We start from the raw sequence: 24,087 nt of genomic DNA, 5'->3' as shown, positions 1-24,087 counted from the left end.
AAATTTTGTTCTGCTTTTTTCCTCTCTTCATTGCCCAGTTTCTTCACATCGTTGATGTCTTGTACTGCAGGTGTTTGTGTATACCACTGCAAATCTGCTTGGAGATTGGCTCCACATCATCTCTTAACAAAAAAATAAAAGAAGGGAAGTTGGAGTTGAGGGAAAGCAGGAGGAGACGGTGCGGAAAGAACCATTGTGGCCTCTTGCAAGAGGTGCTGTGGGGCAGGAAGGAAAGCTGTGCCAGGAGAGACCTGGACCCTGTCCACGCTCAGTGTCCTCACCTGTCACACCAGGCTTTGCACCAGTCTTCAGAGTCCTGGTTCACATCACAGAGCCTGGCCCACAGAAGAGGCTCCAGGTTCTGACAAGTAGATTTAGCCAAATCCAGTCACTGAACGGTCAGCCTTCAACGATTGTGGCCCTGGCGGGTCCCAGAGCTGGCCCTCCCTGTCTCTGGGAGGTGTGGAAGAGGAGAGAGTGATGCAAGGCCCACTGGGAGGCCCCCCTCCCATGGCTCTGCTTGGCGAGCTGCCCCCGGATTCTCCTGGGTACGGTCTGACTTAGCAAGCTCCCAGGAAAGCCTGGAAGAGATCTGAAGCAAGGATTGTAAAAATAGAGCCCAGGCTGTTAGCTGCAGTGATTACAGAGGAATTGTTTCAATCCATCGAAGACCAGGCTTTTCACGCCTCAGACTAATGCTCAGGCTTGTGTGGAAAAAGGAGAGCCCTGCCTTTGTTCCCATCTGCGGCTAGAGCCCAGGGGCAAGGGCGGGGCTGTGAGGACCCTCGAACTGACGCCCATCCCCTGGGTCACAGCGTTGACCTGGCTGACTTGGCAACGTACCCCAAGGTGAGGTTCGGGAAGGAGGGGTCTCAACGCCAGGAAGGTCAAGTCTGACAGCCTCAAAAACTCTTGCCGGGCCTTCTACTCCTGGAGCAGTTTGAGGGCAGGGCAGGATGGGAAGGAGGCTCTTTTAGGAGATGGGGCTTGGTTCTGGGTAAAGAGGCACCATCCGGCTTGAGCTGTGCAGGCTCCCAGGGAAGGAAGAGACACAGAGGTCTTGGGTCACTGCAAACTGGAAAGGGGGGGTTATCGAAATCGCAAACAGCTACCGGCTGTCTTGCTCTGTGACCTTGGGAAAGCTGGTCACCATTCTGAGCCCCTGAGATTTCTCCCGAAGGGAAAAGGGGAATGGAGATGGGTCACATGATTGCCAGGAGCCCGCTGGTACTCTGCGAGGTGCCAGCAGTCGGCATGGTGGGTAGGTGCCCAGGAGACGTGCTGACTCCTAGCACGCAGATGCGCACGCACGCCAACCGACGTCCACACGTGCACGCACGGTCACACTACACGCATGCCACGCGCTTCCACCCTGGAGAAGCTCAGCCAGCAGAGGTCAGCCCTGACCTCACAGCTCAGAAAAAGGCGCTTGGGTGGAGGCGGACCGGAATGCCGGGAGGCTGCCCAGCCCAACAGCGGTAAGGCAGCTAATGCTTCTTCCTGCTGCTCGCTAGTGGACACTGGGTCTGCTCCCTCCTGAGGGCACTAAGAAAGGAACCCAGAGGGAACATCCTGCCCAGGAAAGGATGACCCATTTCTCTTTCCCTCGGGGGCAGCCAAGCTCAGTGCTTGAGAGCTTGGGTGCTGGGGTCAGGCTCTGGGACCCCTTATTCCACCCCTTGAGCCTCATTTATACCCCTTTATTGTAAAATACGGGGAACTAAAGGTACCGACCTTAGAGGGTTAAGTGTGATGATGCAGGTAATTGTTTGCCACAATCTGGAAAATAGTCCGTGTTCAGTAAATGCTGGTTTTTGGAATTCCTGACCTCTGAAGCAATGGTGCCCAAGGACATCAAAAAGACTCCTTAAATAAATCCAGGATACCTTTGAGTCGGGGGCAAAGGTGCTGGCCTCCAGGAGGCCAGTGCCCTGAGGCCTTGGGAAAGGAAAGGAAAGGGGCTTATGCATGAAAGTGCCCCAGTTCTGCCGCCCTCCAGCTGTCTAGTCCATCCTGTCAACGTGTGGTCCACTGGGAGAGTCTCGGGCTGCAGATAAAAGAGGAAGGGAGGGGATTCTAAATCCTTCAAGGGCCTGTCCTTGACTGTAATGATGTAGAGGTTCCATAGTTTGTGGCCTGAACTCGAATTTCAGCTCTATAATTTCTGCCTTGCGTGACTTTGAGAGATGGAGCTAGTCACTCCTAACTTTGGAATTACTCTGAGGATTAAAGGAGGTGATACCCATATAGCTCCTGGGAAGCGTTTGCTAAACATTAGTTTCCTTTTGTTTGAAGGGTAGCTCTAAGAAATCTTTGTCTCTTTCTCTGTCACACCTTTTATCATCCTTGGTTTCACCTCTGTACCAATGGCCGGGCTTCTAAAGCAAAGGCCCTTCGAGCCCTGCTCTACCCAGAGACGCGCGCGCACGCACGCACGCACGCGCGTGTACGCACACACATGCGCGCGCGCACACACCCGCGCACCCCCCCCCCCTTTAAAAAGCAGATTTACTTCTCATAACTATACTGCTCCAGCAGGAATGAAGTTTTCAGTTATTGTGATGAGAGTTGTGAACTCAACCCCACTGTCCCACCTTGTCCTTTTCTCCTAGCACTCCCAGCTCTTCCACTGTATCCAGAGGCTTTCTGCACAGCGCTTGGACTGCAAAAGGATGAGTCACTGAGGCTGCTGCTCTGCAGATCTCCTGTGTTGTCTCAGCTCGATGTCCCTGGAAAATATCAATGGCTTGCCAGAGTCACAGGTATGCCTTCTGGATGAAAGATGGGTTTCAAACCCCAGGAATTTCAGATATTTGAACTTCTTGGTTCACATGCACTATGCAGAAACCTACCTCTAATTCCTATTTGAGGGAATAACCAGCCACAGTCACTCAAATCAATGCACACACAGCCCTGCTTGACTCAGCCAACGTCCATCCATCCATTACTCACTCAGCACTCAGTGGAGCAGCTGCTGTTGCCAACTGAGCCCTGTCAGTTTTGTCCTGCCTCCTCTCCAGCCCATGGCTACTGCCCAAGCCCAGAGCATCACCATCTCTTATTGGTGACAACAGACTTTTAACAGACTAACAACAGACTCTTAGGCTTTGCACAGTCTCGTGTTGCCTTCTGCTTCAGCCTCATCTCCAGGGCCTCCATTCATGTATACTGTGTTTCAGTGAAAGTAAACTTCTTGTAGCTCCCTGTTTTGTCTGTCTGGAACACCCACCCATCTGGTCTCCCTACCTTTCTTCCACCTGCTTGGGAACTAGAATTTCCTGAAATACCCACCGCAAAACTCACCTCTTTTAGGAACCTCCCTTGACAGAATGAGTCATACCTTCCTGCAGGCTGTTGTTGTACCTTTATTAGATTATAGTGTAAACAAATCCTGTCTGCATCATCTTCCCCACCTGACTCTGAGGCCAGAAACTCTGCCTTAGTCATCTTTGTGGACACTGGCCCTGGCCCTGAGGAAGGGCTCTGCTATAGACGGAATGTTTGCCTCCCCTCCATTCATATGTTGATTCCTAATCCCCAGGGCACATGCAGCCCTGGTATTGGGTGGTGATGGTATTGGGAGGTGGGGTCTTTGGGAGGTGATTAGGTCATGAAGGTGGAGCCCTCATGAATGGGATTCGTGTCCTTGTAAAAGAGAGCCCCCCCACCCCCGAGCTCCCTAGCCTTTCTGCCATGTGAGGACACAGGGAAAATACAGCCATGTATGAACCAGGAACTGGGCCCTCAACAGACACAGACTCTGCCAGTGCTTTGATCTCTGAGGTCCCAGCCTCCAGAACTGTGAGAAAGTAAATTTCTGTTGTTTATAAGTCACTCAGTCTGTGATCTTTTGTTACAGGAGCCCAGAAGGGCTAAGAGAGGCTCAATAAAGTTTTGTGGCATGTATCAGTTATGTAATGCTGCATAACAAATCACCCCAAAACTTGGGAACCTGAAACAGCCACCATCATTTATTATCTCTTATGGTTTGTGACCAGGAATTTAAAAGTGGCTCAGCTGAGTGGTTCTGACTTGGGGTCTTTTGAGAAGTTGCAGCCAAGGTTTCTACCTTGACCACAGTCGTCTAGAGCCTTGACTGGGGCTGGAGGCTCCACTCCTAAGGTGATTCATGTGGCTGCTGGTTGGGGACTGCCTACGGGTAGGAAGTCTCAGGTCATGTCCAGGAGGTAACATTGCCAGATAAATACATGACACTCCATTACATTTGAATTTCAGAAAAATGAAAAAATTTTTACTGTACCTGTGTCCCAAATTACATTTTTATTTGATCAGTCTGGCTACCCTAATATAAAGGCCTCTCTGTAAGACAGCTCAGGAGTCCTCACAATATGGAGGCAGGCTTTACCCAGAATGCTCCCAAGGCAGAAGCTGCAATCCCTTTTGTGACCTAGGTTCAAAAGTCACACATGGTCACTTTCCCCTTAATCTGCTGGTCATGTAGGCCAGCCCTGACTCAGTATGAGAAGGGACAGCATAAGAGCGTGAATACCAGGAGGTGAGGTGCAGCAGGGCAGTCTTGGAGGCTGACTGCCACAAGGAATAAACTCCCCAGTAGCTGAATTCCATTCCTAGTATCTCTGGTTATTCTCAGGATGCCAGTTGAAACATCCAGTTCCCCATTTTTAAAGTGGGAAGCACAGCCACTTCTGCTGGGTACTGCTTCTTAGACAGATCCTTGAAGATACCAACCAGCCACCGTCAAATGCCAGCTTTCATGGAAGGAGGCTGAAGCTTGAGTAGTCTAAAACCCAAGTGGATAATCTAAAAACACTCAGCTACTCATATTGAAATTGTAAATTCAAATGCACACAGTGTCTTTCTCTGTTCCTCTATCCCCGTATATTCCGCACTCATCCCAGCCCCTTCCCCCTCTACTATCAAAAGCCACCAAAATGCATCTCAAAGTATTCAGGTAGCAGGATGGTCCTCACCGATCCTCTGGAATTGAGTTCACCTCTGCTGCAGACTTAATGGTAAGACTCACCCTTGACCCCACCTCAGGCACTTGCACCTGCCGTTCCTTCTGCCTGGAAAACTCTCCCCTCAGAGAGCCTTGCTCCTTCTTCTTATTCAGGTCACTGCCCAGATGTCACCTCCTCGGGGAAGCCTTTCCTGACTAGCCTACCGCATACAATCCCTCACCAACCCCCCAGATCTGGTCAATTTCTGTCCTTTTGTTTTGTTTCTTCATAGCCCCTGCAACTATAGGCAGTCTTCTTTTTCATCTGTTTACTTGTGCATGTCTGTCTCCTCCACTTAGAATGTAAGCTCCAGATGGATTATTTTATCCTAGACTTCCCCCCCTAGTTCTTTCATTAATTCACCCATTCACTGAACATATATATATAGTGTCCCAGGCCCTGTTTTTTTTATCTGAATAGACAAGGTCCCATCCACAATCCTTTTCAAGACAGGTCTCTCTCTGTAGACTTCGTCACTGTTGTTTTGGGTCTGTGCTCTGCTGTGGGACATCACCCTTAACATTTCTGAAAACCCATCTACCTAGCTGAGAGAGCTTACCAGGAACTACCTTAATTCTTTCAGAATTTCATATCCACATTCTGGGTTTGATCTTACCTTGAGGTCATGTATTAATTTGATCATCTTTTCCTCACTCAAGAGGCTAGAGATGACAGAGTTTTTATTCAAATCAGATCTCTATGTTCCCTCTAAAATTGGCCTGCAAACTGGCCAGTTCTCTTTTGAGTCTTATTTCTTTCTTGTGGTAACTTATCACATATAGCTAGTAAGAGCCAGCTGACACTTTCAACATTCTGCCTGGAGATCCTCCTGGACATGCCCAAAACTTCATTTGGCACATTTTCATCTTCCACGTTAGCACAGACAACTGGACATTGGCTAAGGCAGGATGACCTTGGCTGGAACAACTTGCTACATACCAGCTATGTTTTATTATCCAATAGGCTAGCCAAGGCATGTTCTCATGGCAATCAGAGACCCCCCGAAAAAAAAAAAAGAAGAACTTGAGATCATTTTTAAGTGGCTCACAGCAGCAATTTGTCATTACCTCTCGTAGCTGTGTGGACCGACTGGAACCATCAGGGCAGCTCTCACTTGGGTTTTCTCATACATTTGCAGTCGGATGGTGGCTGAGCTGGAGTCATCTGAAGACTCGACTGGGCTATATGTCCAGGATGGCTTACTTACTCGTGTTCAGAGACTCGGCTAGGATGACTGGAAGGGTGGGGCCTGCTAAGCTTCTCTCCCTATGGCTCACTTAGGCTTCCTCACAGCAGAGCAGCCTTAGAAGAGTTTGAGTTCTTACATGGTTGATAGCTTCTCCTAGAGTGAGCATTCAAAGAGCTATATGTTACTGTAAAATTTTTCAAAATATACTTATTACACTATTGCTTCTTCATTGGATTTCTCTTGTGGCAAGACATTGGCCGTGGGTGGGGTTACATTTACCATCAAAAACAGAGGAGCAGCAATTACATGGTGAGCACCAAGGCAGCTGAGAGGGTTGGGGTAATCTCAGAGTTGCTTGTGTCTTCTTTGCTTGACGAATATGGAGTTCTGAAGTGGGGGCCTCTTCTTGTCAGAATTTCTGGGATCTGTTGGACCTGCCAGACCTGCCATCCTCATATGACATCAGAACATTTGATGCCTTGCTTCTTCATCTGATATCAGAACAAATCCACTGGCCTCCCATCTTAAAACCAACGATGACATAATATTCCTGTCTTAGTTGGAGTTTCCCTGAAAGCAGAACCTGCTATAAGGACTTGGGAGCATGTCGTTTGTTTGGGAGGTGACCCCAGGAGGCAGAAGGGAGAGAGTCAGGGGAATGATATAGGAGAGGAGGAAAAGCCAATAAAGGGGATGTTAAGGAGCGAGGTACCACTGTGTGCAACTGGGGCTTATTGCTAAGAGTCATAAAAAACACCTCCTAGAACTATCCAACCAAAGGATGGACACTTATCCAGTCAGGCATTTACCCCCCAGCTTCTTGATGGTTTGGGGGCTACTCCGTAGGGGTTATCCATGCATTCAAGCTCAAGCAGAGAGTTTGAGCCTGGCCTTGGAGAAGACTTGGGGCAGAAAACTGAGGGACTTAAGCTGTTGCAAGATGCTGTCAGCTCAAGTGAGCTGAGCCTTTGCAGACCTGTCCTCTGTAACTGGCTGGAGAGGTAGGTGAGCAGATGTCACTAGGGTCACTGGAAGCACCTGGTGCAGCTTCTACCAGCCGGCTTGTGTGGTGGTGGTGGTGGTGGTGGTGTTGTTTTCCTATTCAGAGGCAAAAGTCTTCATCTTCGTTCCTATTCTTGTAGCTTACCTGTGGCCATTTAGCCAGCTCATCGCTGAAGTCTGAGGACAGAGCCAGGACATTCCCATCCTGATTCTGCTGGTTCACACTTGCCTTCCCTCTTAAAAGAGATAAGTGTGTAGGGTTTAACTTTTATTTACCTTGAGGGACATTACTGCTCCAGAAAGCTTTTTACTTCTGCATTGCGTTCGTCTCAGAAAAGGGTACATGATGAACAAGGAGTCCAAAGGACTGTCCCCACATACCCCAGGTCATGAGATTGAAACTGGTTTGCTCAGGGGTGTCTCAGCTGGCATCTGGGTCCTCTTTAGTCCCTGAGGAAAGGGGAAACTGCTTTGGAACTGCCTTCCCATCTCCTCCAGGCCAGTTCCATGGCCAGAGGAGGTGTGAAACCCGCTCCCAGACTTCTCCTGATTCTGGGGAGTTTCTGTTCTCCTGGACCTGCTGCCTCATAGCTTCCGGCTTCCTGGGATGTTTTACAGCACATCAACCCCAGTAAGAAATTCAAGCTTGTCTTTCTTTCCAACAACAAACAGTTGTTCACAGCCAGCTTGTGTAAATTTGGTGAATTGCACTAACGACTGAAGGAGGGCAGATCTCAAGAAGGGCGGGGGTCTCACCCCACTTTATGCAGAATTCAGACATCTCACTGCTTCCTTCTCTTTCCGCTCCCATCTTTTATCACCTTAACTTTTAAGAATGCCCTGGGAACTCCAAAAACTTTCTCCTTCGATTATGTAACTCTCCTTGCAGAAAACTTGTCTACTATGCACTCAGAACTTTAAGGAGCTTTTAAAATGTTACTCTGTATCCTTACGAAGGTTTTTGTTTTGTTTTGCCTTGGTTTGCTTGCTTGTTTGTTTTGAAGACAGATGTAGTTCCCTACTTGGGAGGTTTGGTGCCAGCTACCAAGATAATCATACTCTACCCATTTCATTAGTGATGTTCAACCAACATGTTACTTGTAATTCTGTACCAGCTGCTGGGATTAGCCCACGCTCTCCACTTTGTTTCAGGCTTATTTGCCAGCGATCCCTCCGTCCACCTCCGCCTGGCCATGGGAGGTCATCCATACAAGTCCCACCTTGGGTGTGACCCAGAGGACATGGCTGTGGTACTAGTGCAAGCAATGGACACCATTCATTAACTAATTATGAGAATTACCTGAAGGATGCTAAGGTGGCTCAGGGAATCCAAGTAGCAGGGAAAGCCCTACTGGAAGGCTGGGCTCACAGCCGCAAGGAGCCCATGTGTAAGCATGGAGTTTCAAAACTCTCTCTTTCAGTGACTATCATTGATGTGACTCTGCTCAAAAAACTACCAGTCCATGTTTGTATATGTTCCAAATTTCAAATTTCCGGGACAGAGAATCTCATTGTCTCAGCTTTGCAAAGCATCCACCTGTGAGTGTTTGAATGATAGTTAAAAGAAGAGGAAAGTGAAGGCACATGGTAGAGACGTGGCACAAGTCCACACGTGACGTCAAAGCAGGTGAGCAGAGGAGTGGGCTGAGTTTTTGACCCAGGAAGCCCTCCTGAGAAGGTCTGCTGCAACCATCCGTCAGTAGTCTCCATCACACTCACACGGGGTCAGCCCTCGGTTCTGATATCACCGCCCATAGAAGCCCAGGTCTTCAAGCCTGCTTGACGTTGGTTGGTGTTAATTGTTAAACAGAGCATAAGCCAGGGGAAGGGTATAGCTCAAGTGGTAGAGCACATGCTTAGCATACACAAGGTCCTGGGTTCAATCCTCACTACCTCCTCCAAAAATAATATAAGAAAACCTAATTATTTCCCCACAAAAAATAAATTAATTAAAAAAACCAGTATAATATATGGTCTCTGGGGAAATTCTAGCTTTAAGGCTTTCAGGCTTGAGAAGCAGATTTCAACTTTTCTGCCACTGCCAGGTGGGCCATGGTACAGCTTTTTGGGTCATAGTTCAAGGCACTCGTCTTCTTTATCCTCCTTGTGCTGCTGGCCTGGTTCCTGGCCCTTTCTTGATATGTTCTCCCCAGCGCCTCAGACATCACCTTTCCACCTGCCACGTCTCTGATTTTCCACGACTCCTCTTCCTCTAGCCATTGGTGCAGGTGGTCACCCTGTTTGTGTTCTCCGCTGTCTCTTCTTGTCTCAGGGCTAGAAAGACGTTTTGTGTGGAAGTCTGGGAGTGAGTTCCAGAGTCAGCTTAAGCTCTGTGCATGCTTATACTATATAGTTCTAAATGTTTCCAAGGATGAAACCTAGATGTCTGTTTCTCTAGACTTTTGCATTGCTGTGGATTCTTTTAAATTTTAGTATCAGCCTATGTGGTTAAAATTAGTTGTTTGATAAAAAATATTTCTGTTTTTAGTGGCAGGGGTAGGGGACTGGATGGAGTAAGAACAGAAAAACCTTCAGATTCTCAATTCATCAAATCAGTGAATCCAGCCTGAGCCATTTAGATGTTGCAATTCTGACCCGTCTGCCACCTGCTGCAGAACACCCTAACTTCTGGCTGAACGTACGATGTGTGAGTAGTGTTTTTTTATAAACATTTTTTAATGAGTTATAGTCATTTTACAATGTTATGTCAAATTCCAGTGTAGAGCACAATTTTCCAGTTATACATAAACTTACGTACATTCATTGTCACGTTCTCTTTCGCTGTGAGCCACCACAAGATCCTGTATATATTTCCCTTGGCTACACAGTACAGTCTTGTTTATCTGTTATACATTTTTAAATCCCAGTCCCTTCCTACCCTTCCATCCCCCTGGCAACCACAAGTTTGTATTCTATGTCTATGAGTCTGTTTCTGTTTTTTTTTTTTTTTTTTTTTAGATTTCGCATATGAGCAATCTCATATGATATTTTTCTTTCTCTTTCTGGCTTAACTTCACTTAGAATGACATTCTCCAGTAACATCCATGTTGCTGCAAATGGCATTGTGTTGTCAGTTTTTATGGCTGTATAGTATTCCATTGTGTAACTATGCCACATCTTCTTTATCCAGTCATCTGTTGATAGACATTTAGGCTATTTCCATGTTTTAGCTATTGTAAATAGTGCTGCTATGAACATTGGGGTGCAGGTGTCATTTTGCAGTAAGGTTCCTTCTGGATATACACCCAGGAGTGGGATTCCTGGGTCTTACGGTAAGTCTATTCCTAGTCTTTTGAGGAATCTCCATACTGTTTTCCACAGTGGCTGCACCAAACTGCATTCCCACCAGCAGTGTAGGAGGGTTCCCTTTTCTCCACAGCCTCTCCAGCATTTGTCATTTGTGGACTTTTGAATGATGGCCATTCTGACTAGTGTGAGGTAATATCTCATCGTAGTTTTGATTTGCATTTCTCTGGTAATTAGTGATACTGAGCATATTTTCATGTGCCTATTGATCATTTGTATTTCTTCCTTGGAGAATTGCTTGTTTAGGACTTCTGCCCATTTTTGGATTAGGTTGTTTGTTTTTTTTCTTATTAAGTCGTGTGAGCTGCTTATATATTCTGGAGATCAAGCCTTTGTCAGTTTCATTTGCAAAAATTTTCTCCCATTCTGTGGGTGGTTTTGTGAGTAATATTTATTGGTGGCACTAATCAGTCATTTTCCCTATGAGAGACACACTGTTGAGCTCTGTGCCTAGCGTATTTGCTTGGGATGCCATAGCCAATTACCACAAATGTGATTTAAAACAACAGAATTTTATTCTCTCGTAGTCCAGAAGGCCAGAAGTTCAAAATCAAGGTGTCAGCAGGGTCACACTCCCTCTGAAGGCTCTAGGGCTCTCTGTGCTGTACTGTAGGACCTTGTTGTTTATCTGTTTAATATATAGTAGTTAGTATCTGCAAATCCCAAACTCCTAATTTATCCCTTCCCCCTCCTTACCCCTTTGGTAACCATCAGTTTGTTTTCCATGTCTGTGAGTCTGTTTCTGTTTTGTAAATAAGTTCATTTATGTCGTTTTTTAAGATTCCACATATAAGTAATATCCTACGACATTTGTCTTTCTCTGTCTGACTTACTTCACTTAGTATGATAATCTCTTAAGTCCATCCATTTGCTGCAAATGTCATTATTTCATTCTTTTGTGTGCCTGAGTAGTATTCCATTGTATATATATTTACCACAACTTCTTTATCCAGTCATTTGTCGATGGACATTTAGGTTGCTTCCATGTCTTGGCTCCTGTAAATAGTGCTGCTTTAAACATTGGGGTGCGTGTATCTTTTTGAAATAGAGTTTTATCCTGATATATGCCCAGGAGTGGTGGTGCTGTATCATATGGTAACTCTATTTTCAGTTTTTAAAGGAATCTCTATACTATTTTCCATATCGGCTGCAGCAAACTGCATTCCCACCAGCAGTGTAGGGGGGCTCCCTTTTCTCCACACCCTCTCCAGCATTTATTGTTGTGTACTTTTGAATGATGGCCATTGTGACTGGTGTGAGGTGGTAACTCATGGTAGTTTCGATTTGCGTTTCTCTGATAATCAGCGATGTGAAGCATCTTTACATGTGCCTCTTGGCCATCTGTATATCTTCATTGGAGAAATGTCTGTTTAGGTCTTCTGCCCCAATATGTTTCATCTTGATAGTTAATAGGGTCTGCAAAGACCCTATTTCCAAATAAGGTTCCATTCTGAGGTTCCCAGTGGACATGAATTTGGGGGGAACAGTATTCAACTCACTACACATGGGATCATTATGAATCATAATTTCCCTTTCATCAGTGGGAAAGCTGAGGCCCGGGAGGGGAAGCACTGCTTGCCCTGGCATCAGCTGCCCACGGGCAGTGCTGGGCTGTAGACTCAGCTCAGTCCGATGCATTCCATGCATTTTCTGCTATGCCATTTTCCTTCTAGAAACCCAGTCTGCAAACTCAAGCCTAGAAAGTAGTGGCACCAGTGGTCACCTACCCATTGGCCTCAGACTAATACACCTCAGGCAGAAGGTCAGAGTAGGGCTGTAAAAAAAAAAAAAAAAAAAAAAAGAGTTTGTTTTTCATTTCAGATATGGTATTGGTTCTAACAGAATGAGGAAGTCATAGGTGTTTTGTGAATGGACGCAGTCGTGACACGTACTGCAATTCTAAACCAGGACAAGACCATCCCACCAACACACAAAGCTGGGAGTACAGGAGACCTCTTTCCTCCAGGATCCCAGCTCTCACTGACCACGTGACCTTAAGCAGGCTACTCTTCTGTGCTTCTGTAACAAAAGGGCCTAGCATTGGAAAAATGCCTTCCTTGCTGGGGTTTTTCAAATGTATACAACACACTCCTATGGTTACAGGAAAGTGCCCTTGCCCGTGTATGTTAATATTTGCTGAAGTGTGGGTAGGGTAGAACCAAGAATGTGCTTACTGTTGACTTTTCACCCCTAAGTTAATAGTTAACGTTGTCTCCTTGTTTGACTCTGTTGCGTGTTAGCTTTGGTCAGAAAGAAACATTTTGAAACACCAAACAGAATGGCTGTAGACGTTTGCCTTTCTTCACCTTTACTAGGTACGGTTTATTTCTGTTAATTTTAGTTCAGGGGAGCTTTTGAAAAATAATGCTATTTCCAAGATAAAGGGTGCCACTATGCTATTTTCCATCTCGGAACTGATGTTAAGCCTTCAACATAGAAGAGTTTTCTTTCTATGCTTGTGATGTTATTAAGGGTTAGAGACATCTCTTGCAGCAATCTAGAAAACTATTCTTCGTAGGTAGCTCAGAAAAGTCAAGGTCTTTGGCAGCACTGCGTCCTGGGAACACCGTGAACTTCGGGGTCACACATGTCTTGGTTCAAATTCAAGTTCCATGACCCACTATTCATATAACTTTGGGGTAGGTCACGTAACCACTGAACCTCAGTCTCATCTGTGTGCATCTCAAAATAGTTACTTTATAAAATTATTGGGACTTTTAAAGGAGCATATGCAAGAACCTGGCACATCGTAGGAGCTCAGTAAATGTTACTCACCCTCCTGCCTCCTTTAGTCAGCTTTTCTGTTGGGTCAAGAGCTGCCATTTTGACAATGTGGTTAGGACTTCATGATTGAATTCCTGTCTCTCCCAAGTCTACTCGTGAAATGGAAAAAAAAGGTTGATCTATTTTGCTCATTCCGATTAGGCCTCCGGGCAGCATCCTGGAGAAAACCCAAGTTGCGTGGAATGTTTCTTTCCCATTCAGGAAAGGGTTCACGTCCAAATCTCTTAAGTTTAATCCGCCGCCTGCCGTACCTATTGTGCTCCCGAAACGAAAGGAACACAGCAAAACTGGCAGCCAAGCACTGGAGGGAGTTGTGTCGTGGTGGCAGCAAGCGACTGTCGCCTGCTCTGGTGCCCAGCCCAGATGGAGTGTTCACTGTTCAGCGCGGTGGGCACGTGTCCTGCTGGCCCTGCACGGAAGCGGCAGGTGCCCGTGGACAGATCCCGCACCAGGACCTGGGCTGCTAGGGAGGCTGGCTTAGAAGGGGTCAGACTGGGGAGGGGGGGCTGTCGTGGGGCGAGGTGCTGGGGTGAGGGTCACTGGGTGCAGAATCCCAGGTGGTGGTGCGAGGCAGCAGGGTGGACCAGATCTCCTTGGCAGGCTGGCCCAGCCCCAGTGGCAAACATGTGACAAGCCTCAGTGGGCCTCTCTCATGTGCTGGTCCTGTGCCTCTGGCCGGAGGGGTGATGAGACACTAGAAACAGCCCCTCTATTTAGGTTCCCGTGTAGCGCAGAGGCCCGCCGGGGAACATTCAGTGCGGCGCCTCCGGGCAGGGGCCTCTCTTGTCCGTGGGAGGAGGACAGCACAGTTGACAGCAGGGCCTCTGGATTCAGTTCCTGCCAGGGCCACTTGCTACTTGTGTGACCAGGGCAGGTTATCTGACCTCACAGAGCCATCTGTAAAATGGGCGTGGAAATAGTACCTACCTCGTGGGGCTGTTAGAGGATTAGAAGAGTATCTTTAAAGTGCTTGGCACATCGTAAGCCCTTTGCTGTTAAGTTGCTTATAATCCTCAGGGAGTCCACTTTCGTGTTAGGCTGAGACAGGGACCACGCTTTCCCGTCTGAAACTCAAGGCGTTGAATGTATAAGCAGAGCCTTTAGGATTTATGCACATATACTCGTGAGGAGTCTTACAGACGGTGGGAACATTAAAGCTCGTTTTTATTTAACAGATCGCCTTTCACAGACAGAATCCAAGGGTTTGATATTAGCACAGGCTCTGTTGTGCCACTGATTCTTTCTAACAAAGGTCTAAGGGGCCTTTCCCATCTCGGGGAGAGCTGGAAGCATCCCCAAGTCTTCCGTGTACTTCCCTAGTCATAAGTAAGAGTAGTGTAAGGAAGAGCTGCATGTGATGAGTCTCGGGAACAAAGCTGGAGGACTCAGTGCTGCGGAGAGAGCCGGCTTGAGCGGAGACCGGTGCCTCCCGGGCCAGCTCTCCCAGCTTCCCGGCTGACCAGCTTTCTGTTCCTGCCATCCCCTGCTTCCACCCTGCCCATCCCGACCCCACACCAGCACGGAACACGCCTGAGCACATGTATGTGTAAGGATGTGGGCACACACACACATGCACACACGCGTATGCCGGAGTTATCTTTCTAAGCAGTCCTGGCTCTGAGAAAATGACATTGTTTCTGCCTAGATTTAAACAGCCCTCCAGTAATACATCCACTGAGGCCCTGAGGTCTATAAACCAAGCTGTGTGTATCTCCTACACAGCACTGGTCCATTACCTGCACATTCCGACCTTATCAACATGTCTTCATTTCCAGCCCAACACCCTGGAGGCAGAATTTGACCCCCAGACTCCTCAGGACACTGCCTGCAGTCCCCCTCTGACTCCATACGGGGAACCCGACCAAACTGGTTCCAGCCACTGGGTCCTCACCCAGGGTAGACGGCCGGGCCGCCCTGAGCACCTGTCCAGGTGAGGAGGCGTCATGCCGCCCTTCTGCTGCTGCAGCCTTCCTTGAGTTTAGAGGAAACTTCAACCGTTTTCCTCTAAACTCACTTATAAACAGCGCTTCCCCAGACCAGAGGAGCGTCACGTGGTGTGCAGTGACGGGGGTATGCACTGTTCTAGTTGTGACACCGTGCGGAGGTCCCATAAGCATCTGGGTTTTGATTTCTCCCTCCACATTTTAAGTGTCCTATAAAGTTGTATGGGAGGAAACACTAAATTTTTAGGGGAACCAGTCCTTTTGTGCCCTTTCTGTTCCTAGATCTGTTCCTTTTCCACCCAGCCCCCCACACCATCCTCTTTGTATCAGAAACAATATCTTCATTGTCAGTTCCTCTGGCTACTTATTTCTGGCTACCAATTCCACTCTGATAGGTTTATACGAGCAGTTAAAGAAGGACAGTACGAGGACTATAGGATCCTTAGGAGCAGGACTGTGCTTCCCCCTGCCCCCCAGGTCCCTCGCCCACTGCCTGGTTGAGTGAATGAATGAGCAGATGATTGAATGGCATGATGGGGTTGTTTAGTACTGGGAAGATGTCCCATGCTCATCAGACCAAAGACGCCGTCTGGTAATGTGACTGCAGGATCCTACCCAGATTAGCTTCATAGCAGAGACTGGCAGAGATGATGTGTCACAGAAATGCCCCCACTCCTGCCCTGCTCATTCTGACCCACGCCACGTTCTCCCCCATCCGGGACTCTTCCCAGAGTCTACCATCGTGGCACCCAGATGCTCCAGTTGGAACGCGAGGGTTTCCTTCAGCATCTCTGTCCCCCTTATCCACCATCATTGGGTCCTGGTGGTCCCACGCACCGGAACTTTTCTCTCTCTTGACTGCTACCCCTATTTTTAGCCATCATCATCTCTTGCCTCATTTGCTATACAATTCTAGACCTCCCTACCCCTCTCCCAATTTGTTCAACCAGAGTAAATCATTTTGTAGTGAAAGCAGGTCATGCCACTTCCTTGCTTCAGATCCTTCAGTGACTTCCCACTACACTTAGAGCAAAATAGGACTCAAAATAAAAATTTGAGAACAAAATCAAAGCTCCTTAGTACAATGTCTAAGAGTGATGTGTAAGTGCAATAAACAGAGCAATAATTACATAACTGTTGAAACACAAGAGAAGGTTACCTCTCAGTTACATAACAGTCCGAGATGAATGGTCCCAGTCAGCAGGCAGCTGTCCCCCAGGATTTAGGAACCAGAGTTCCTTCTGTCTTGCAACTTCACCATCTGCTTCTAGCTGGAAGAATGAGCTAGAGGGTTAGGGAGAGGGTAGACCTGCTTCTGAAAAGTCTTGGCAGAGAAAAGACACGCATCATTTTGATTTGTAGTCCAGTGGCCACGCCTCAATGCAAGGGGCTTGGGAACACAGTGGTGTCCTGACTGGACAGAGTATGAACACGTCTATACTCTGGAAGGGACAGCGTAATTTCTGGTGGGAGCTGGCCATCTCTACAACACTTGGCACACAGAGCCATGTACCATCTGGTCTGCATTTTCTACTTCATTTGAGGCCACCGGCACACCTCATGCTCAGTGGCCACTCTTCCTTCCTCACTGGATCCCAGTCTTCAGACCCCTCAAAGCGTGCCCGCCATGACGCCCGCCTTTCAATTTCACGAGCACACCAACCTCTTCCTGCCTCAGGATCTCCTGCAGGGTTCTCCTCTTCCTTCCACTCCCACCCTTCTGATGTTTCTGGGCACTGTCTAACAGTTCCTGCAGGTTCAGAGAGGCACTCCTGACCCCTCCACATACACACTCAGATCTGCCTGTTTTGCTGTCTCAGGGGCCATAGTCTGTTTTTTTCTTAACACGCCTACAACGAAAACTTTTTTCGTGTGGAGCTTTGTGAGTGAGTGTTTTCTCCTCCCAGACTGCGTGAGAGCAAGAACCCATTAGATTCATCTGTCACTGGGTTATGCTGAGGTTAGACCCCAGACCCAGATCAGCACCGTAACCATTTGTTCAATGAACAGATGTATGAATGAATGAATAAACGCCTTGTTTTCAGAATGATGAAATTGGATTAATTAAGGTCAGGAGACAGAGTAATCTTGTACTTGTTTAGCATGTGTTGTAGGCCATCACAGCGAAAACCTGTACACCCACGATCTAATTTCCTCCTCAGACCAGCGCTTCAGGACAAGTATGTTCAGCCACTCTCTATGAGGAGTCTGAAGTCCACAGTTCCTAAGCTTTCTGCTCCAGTTCAAACAGCAGAAAGTGGCGAAGGCAGGGTTCACGCCCACAGCACCAGTTCCAAAAGCCCAGGGCTCCCTAGGGCTGCAGAGAGTGTGTCCTGAAAGAAAATGTGACCAAGCAGGAAGTTCAGATCAAGCAGAGTGCTTTAGGGCCAAGCTCTTAGCCCACTCCCCGCCCTCCCATCTGGATTTCCTTCCTTTCTGTGTAGGTAGCTGCTGTGGAGTGAGGTTTGTTTTTTTTTTTTTTTTTTTTTTTTTTTCTTTTTTCTTCTTTTTATATTTAAATCTATTCTGGCCAAATTTAAGTATTTCTATATTCCCACCCATTTCAGCCACAAAGATTCTCCCAGCCCCGTCTTTCATGTTCCAGAAAGTCCACATTCTAACTGGACCTTTTGCTGTGAGGCGGGTCCATGCAGAAAAGCAAGTGATGAATAAACACAGGCTTACTCACTGAGGCCTGCGGGCTGCGAGGCCAAGCAAATCCGACTCTCCGCCAGGATTTCCCTGGGGCCCTACCGGCTGAGGGCCAGAAAAATATTACCAAACCCAAAAACGGAGAAAGAAAGACCTGCGGCATAAAAGCAGTGTTTTAGCCCCTGTCACCTGTGGGCAACTTCTGGTCAAGGTTCTTCAGCCATAGTTGGTAGAGGTCGCTATAGAGATTGAGAGTCTTCTCATCCTTTTTCCCTTTTAGTCAATTAAGAAGCTAGAATTGGAGCCTTGCAATGAAATGCCAGCCTCAAGAATGCATGGTATCTTCCCTTAGGAAAGACAACTGAAAATCAGAGATTTGATGCTTCTGCTGGTATCTAGCAATGATGAGTCAATTGCATTCTACAGGTAGTGTCTGAACGCACAGGTGTGGAGACACGGGGACAAGTTTTGTACTCAAGGAGTCATGCTTCTGTGACTCTACCCCGTAGACCAACCATCGTGGCTTGTGGTATATCTCAGAAGGCATTCAGTAGCCCATGAATATTGAGTGCCCTGTGGTGGGCCCAACACTTTTCTAGGTGCTGGAATTTGATGCTGTTTCCCAGAAATCAGAGTCAATGGTCTGGATACAATACGTCTCAAGAGTCTCTGGCCCATACAGAAGAGGGATGTGTGGGACTCATGAGCTTGGCCCTGTTACACGAGCAGACTGTGGTCACAGTGGGACGGGGTACTATCGACTGACCATGACCCAGAAAAGCTGTATGCGTGGGCTGTAAGTCAAATGTCTGATCACCCTCGTTGGCCCAAATTCCCTTAACTTCCTCTCCCGTAACCTGCCTGATGAGGCGTTTGAAAGGATGGAATTGCAAAGACACGGGTGTGCCCAGACCACAAGTGGGCAGAGCCTGTAACAGGCCCTGGGAAATTTCACTCTGCTTTTCTACTGTGAAATACGGTTAGCAACTAGATTCAATAGAGTCCAGAAAAGAAAAGGAGGGCACATTCAAATGGAGAAAGTGAGGAGGGTGTACGAAAATGGCTTTTGAGGCTGTGGACAGGGTTAGGAAGCCAACACAGGCCGGTGCAGTCACACCTGGGGCTAGTGACTGTGGGAGCCTTTGTGGGAGACTGTGGGAGGTGGCCCAGGGAGGGGTGATGACCTGCACAAGGGCTGTGGCCCCCGGAAGAAGTGCGGCCCTCCCACGCACATCCCTCTCATCCTCCAGGACCTCCTCCAGCAACACCCAACAGAAAGCAGGAGCGACAGAGACCCTGCTACAGTCCGTTGGGACTGGCCCGCCGAGAAGGGCAGTGGAGATGGTCCAGCACAGTCGCTGATAACCAGCACTGCCACGGAACACATTTGCATTGCTTGAGTCCTTGCAGTGTGCCGGGCACTGCCCGAGGCACCAGGAAATGCATTCTCTCATTTTACTCTCAGATCAAATAGTCAAGTCCCACACGCCTCTCCTCGCAGCTCAGAAATAAGGATCAGATCTTAAAACTCTTGGAGCTCCAGAAGCAAAGACAGTGTTATGTCCCTGGGAGGCAGGAGTAAATATTCTTGTACGGCTATTTGAAAAGGAAAGAAGCCTGTGAACAGAATATGGGATGTGGGGGATGCTGTTAGCCACGTAGGTCTCCCTCTGTCACCAGCACAACCCTGGCCTGGAGTCCTGGATTCTGGGCTCCAGTTCTGCCCCTGACAAATTAGACAACCTTATGTCAATTATCTCCCAGACTCTGTGAATTTATGTGACCCCAGCTCCCTGCCCACCTAAAGGAATGCTCGGTTCCCAGCAATTCAGTTCTGTTGATGCAGAGCGAATGGAAATTATTTTCACTTCCCAGTTTAGAGTTTCTAAACTGATCACACTGTCACAAGAACAAAATTAGTCAAAGCCCAAGTGAGCTATTAAATTAACATCCCATGAACTTACACTCCTTACTTGATTCATAAGACAGTTGAAAACGTTAAACGCCATTCTTGGGGAGGAGTAATGAAGGAGGGCTTGTCTGAAACTTCCTAGGTTGCTTTCTGGAGTCATCAGACTGATTGATGTATCCCAGTGTTTTTAGCACATCGCTCCTTTTGCCGACCCTGTTATCAGGCTTAGTAATTTGCGGTGGAGGTGAAGGTGACTTCCTGTAACTGGAATTCTATGCTTAGAATTAGGTTAACCAGTTAGAACGAGGTTGCCGCTGGCACTGGGTCTTTGAAGCAGTAAAAGGCTGGAACTCAAATTCAGGGAAAGAGAGCTCACATGCTGCCAGGGGTTGCCAGCCTTGCGGTTCTCGCACTCTGTGTTAAGCGACCAGAATCATATCCCTTCACCCAGAGGCTTGTTCTCACGGGCAGTGGATGCCACATGTACCGGGCTCACCAGGTGATGAGTCACAAGCCAGACTGGGAGTTAGGAGTCCAGAGTTTTGCTGCTGATCTGCTGTTAATCTAGCACATGGGATGGGGAAAGTCACTTCTGGTTTCAAAACCTGTGAATGTTCCCTGTGGTTCTTCCGTGCAAGTCTAGCATCCTATCTGACTTGGCCGACCTTGCTCAGCACCCCCTTCCTCAGCTGCCGGGCTCTGTGCTGGGCATGGCCCTCAGAGCCCTCCCTGGCTCTGCTCAGCGCCTTAGGTGCCCACCACGCAAGCTGTGCATCTTAGGATTTCTCCCCTTCTTGCTCCGCTTTGAGTCTTGTCTCTGGCAGAGGCTGCATCTTCTTGGTGGGTCTAGCTCACATCTGGGCTCTGGCAACACCTCCACCTTTGTTCCTCCAGCGCCAGGGGTGGTGGCGACTTCCCTCTGTTGACTGTCTCTGGGTGGCCTCGTGGTCTCTCATGAGCCCTTTCAGCTCTTCTGCTACCTCTAGTCCCAGGCACTGAACTCCTGGCGTGGGATCTAGCTTCCTGTCTGGACACTTCTGATAGACTAGCTTTCTTTTCATCACTTAAGTGGGTGTGCTCCTTGCTCTTTCTGTTGTCCCCTGCAACAACTTAAATGCCCCAACACTTTTCATCAAGACATCCCTCCTCTTCTCAGACCCGACCAGCCCAGAGCAGCCTCTGCTGCAGATGCCTGAGAGGGTTTCTTTAAGCAGGCAAGATCCTGGAGCTTGAGCCAAAGGTTGCTTGGAGGCACCTTGCTTCTCCCTTCCTGAATTCCGAAAAAGCCCAGAGATACCCCACTAACGCGAAAGGTCGCTGCCCATTTTAATCAGATCACGTTGCTCTGCTTGGCTGGGCAGTGGCCCTCGGTCAGGATTTCCTGTGTGGCAGATTTTCTCTGCTCTTGGAGAGCCGTGAGATTTGCTGCGGGCGTCTAATAGAGCCTGAAATTACCCTGGCAGCTTGTTTCCCCTTCTCCAGGGCGGCACTAGGCTCTGCAGGCCGTTTATCCAGCACTGTCGTTGTTTTCAGTAAGTGAGCCCTGGCACTTCCCACGTGTGCTATAGGCACTGTAAATATTTTATTAGCCTTCATAGTCATTACATCTCCCAGCCCTGCTGGGAAGTGGGTCAGTGTGACAGTCCCCATTTGACCACAGAGGTGGAAGAGAACCACCCAGAGATGGGAAAGAGGACGTGAAGCTGGGGGCAGAGGGTACAGCTCCTCCTTCCAATGAAAGGTGGGGACTCTGCGGCCTGCAGTTGATGGGGACCTGACAGTCCGAGTAGTGACCGGTGAGAATAACTGTCCATGACCTGCTCAGTGGGTGGTGATGCCTCTACAGGGCTGTGTTGAGAACTGGCTGAGAAAATAAAAGGAAAAGCAGGCGGCACACAGACTCGTCAGCACAGAGTAGGCGCTGATGGCATCAGTTCCCTTTGCTCCATCCTCCGTCCCTGCCAACCCCCCTCATTACCACTCTGGAGGAGGCTTGATTTGTTCACTTTGGGAGTGTGGGAGTGGGGGTGGCACGAATAGCTTCAGTCTGTGATGCGTGTGGTCTGAAAATGAGACCTTATTGGAGAGAATTTGTTTTCTTCATGGTCAAGTAAATGCTGAGTTTTAAACATACTTTCCAGGATTAAAAAAAATCATATAGAGCTACTAAATTACCCTGTTGGTTATGATATTTCCACATTGCTTATTTTTAGCTCCTTGAGATACCAAATCATGACAAAGATATAATAAAAGCTACTATCATTGTGATTTTATCAAGTTCTCCTGATATTTCTTTCCCTCTTTTTTTAATAGACTTTATTCTTTTAGAGCAGTTTCAGGTTCACAGCAGAATTGAGCAGAAAATACAGGGAGTTCTTCATAGCCCTCCCCACCCACACACATATATTCCCTTACCCTCAACATCCCTTGTCAGTGTGGCATGTTTGGTTCAACTGATGAACCAACATGGGCACATTATTATCAACCAAAGTCCATGGTTTACGTTAGGGTTCACTCTTGATGTTGTACGTTCTATGGGTCTTGACAAATGCATAATGACATGTAGCCACCACTATAGCATCATACAGAATAATTTCATCACCCTAAAAATCCCTTGTGCTCCATCTATTCATTCCTCCCTCCCTCCCTCTCATGAAACCCCTGGAAACCACAATCTTTTTATTGTTTCTGTAGCTGTGCCTTTTCCAGAATGTCATTTGGTTGGAATCGTTCAGTCTATAGCATTTTCAGACTGGCTTCTTTCATTTAGGAATGTGTCTTTTAAGTTTCTTTCGTGTTTTTCATGGCTTGATAGATTTTTTTTTTTTTTTACTGCACATGTATTTTTTAATTTACATATATGTATTGTTCCTTGTTTGTAAGAACGTTTAGAGCTTTAGCTTTTTAAACTTACCTAGTTATCAAAGGAATAAAGCCAACCACAAAATAAAAATTAATTCAAAAAGATACGTACACCCTGCTAATTAACAGCAGCATTATTTACGATTGCCAAGCTGTGGAAGCATCCTAAGTACACATCAACAGTTGAATAGATAATGAAGATGCAGCATATGTGTATACGTAATGGAATACAACTCACCCATAAAAAGAAGGATATTTTGCCATTTGCAGTCCTTCATTCACTTTTTTTTTTTCAGTTCAAAAACCAGAAGTTTATAACTGGCAGAGACATTTCCATTACATCAAAAACAACAAAATACCTAGAAATAAACTTACCAAAGGAGGTTACCTATACTCTGAAAACCGAAATGACACAAAGAAATGGAAAGATTTCTTGTGCTCTTGGATTGGAAGAATCAACACTATCAAAATGGCCACACTACCCAAAGCAATCCATAGATCCAATGCAACCCCTGTCAAAATACTCACGACATTCCTCACAGAACTAGAACAAACAATTCCACAATTTATAAGGAACCACAAAAGACCCCGAAGAGCCGAAGCAATCTTTTATAGGTCTTTTTTTTTTTTTCCCCTTTTTTCTTCTTTTTGTTCTCTTTTCTTATGGTTTGATAACTAGAGAAGGTCCTTTAACATTTGTTGTAAAGCTGGTTTGGTGATGTTGAATTCTTTTGGCTTTTGTTTATCTGTGAAGCTTTTGATTTCTCCATCAAGTCTGAATGAGAGAGCCTTGCTGGATAGAGTATTCTTGCTTGTAAGTTTTTCCCTTTCACCACTTTAAATATATTGTGCCACTCCCTTCTGGCCTGTAGAGTTTCTGCTGAAAAGTCAGCTGATAACTTTATGGGAGTTCCCTTGTATGCTATTTGTTGCTTTTCTCTTGCTAATTTTAATATTTTCTCCTTATCCTTAATTTTTGTCAATTTGATGACTTTGTGCCTTGGTGTGTTCCTCTTTGGGTTGAAATGAACAATACACTGGAAGGAACCAAGAATAGAATAAATGAGGCAGAAGAACGGGTCAGTGAGCTAGAAGACAGATTATGGAAATCACTACTTCAGAACAGAAAAAAAGAATGAAAAGAAATCAGGATAGTTTAAGAGAACTCTGGGACAACATGAAGTGCACTAATATTTGCATTATAGGGGTCCCAGAAAGAGAAGAGAGAGAGAAAGGACCTGAGAAAATTTTTGGAGAGATCATCATTGAAAACTTCCCCAACTTCGAAAGGAAACAGTCACCCAAGTCCAGGAAGCGCAGAGAGTACCACACAGAATCTCCTGATATTTCTAGTCATTTTTGTTCTGTGTATTTTGCTGTTGTGTTTCTCATTGCACGGAGGTCCGCGGCTGTTTTATCTTCCTCCAGGATTGTGTATTTTATGATTGAAAATCT

General features: G+C 47.0%; 1 long non-coding RNA gene across 7 annotated transcripts in view; it reads left to right on the top strand.

The window, feature by feature from the left end:
* Positions 1 to 12,738: 12,738 nt before the first annotated feature.
* LOC123614301 (uncharacterized) overlaps positions 12,739 to 24,087 on the top strand; it is a 140,177-nt gene continuing 128,828 nt past the window's right edge. For all 7 annotated transcript variants that reach the window (XR_012500069.1, XR_012500065.1, XR_006721664.2 and 4 more), the window contains exon 1: positions 12,739 to 12,794. This is a non-coding gene — a long non-coding RNA (uncharacterized LOC123614301). The remainder of the gene's footprint in view (positions 12,795 to 24,087) is intronic.

The sequence above is a fragment of the Camelus bactrianus genome, chromosome 17, assembly GCF_048773025.1.
Source record: "Camelus bactrianus isolate YW-2024 breed Bactrian camel chromosome 17, ASM4877302v1, whole genome shotgun sequence".
In the NCBI taxonomy this organism is placed as follows: Eukaryota; Metazoa; Chordata; class Mammalia; order Artiodactyla; family Camelidae; genus Camelus; species Camelus bactrianus.
This window is presented reverse-complemented; position numbering and strand designations above follow the sequence as displayed.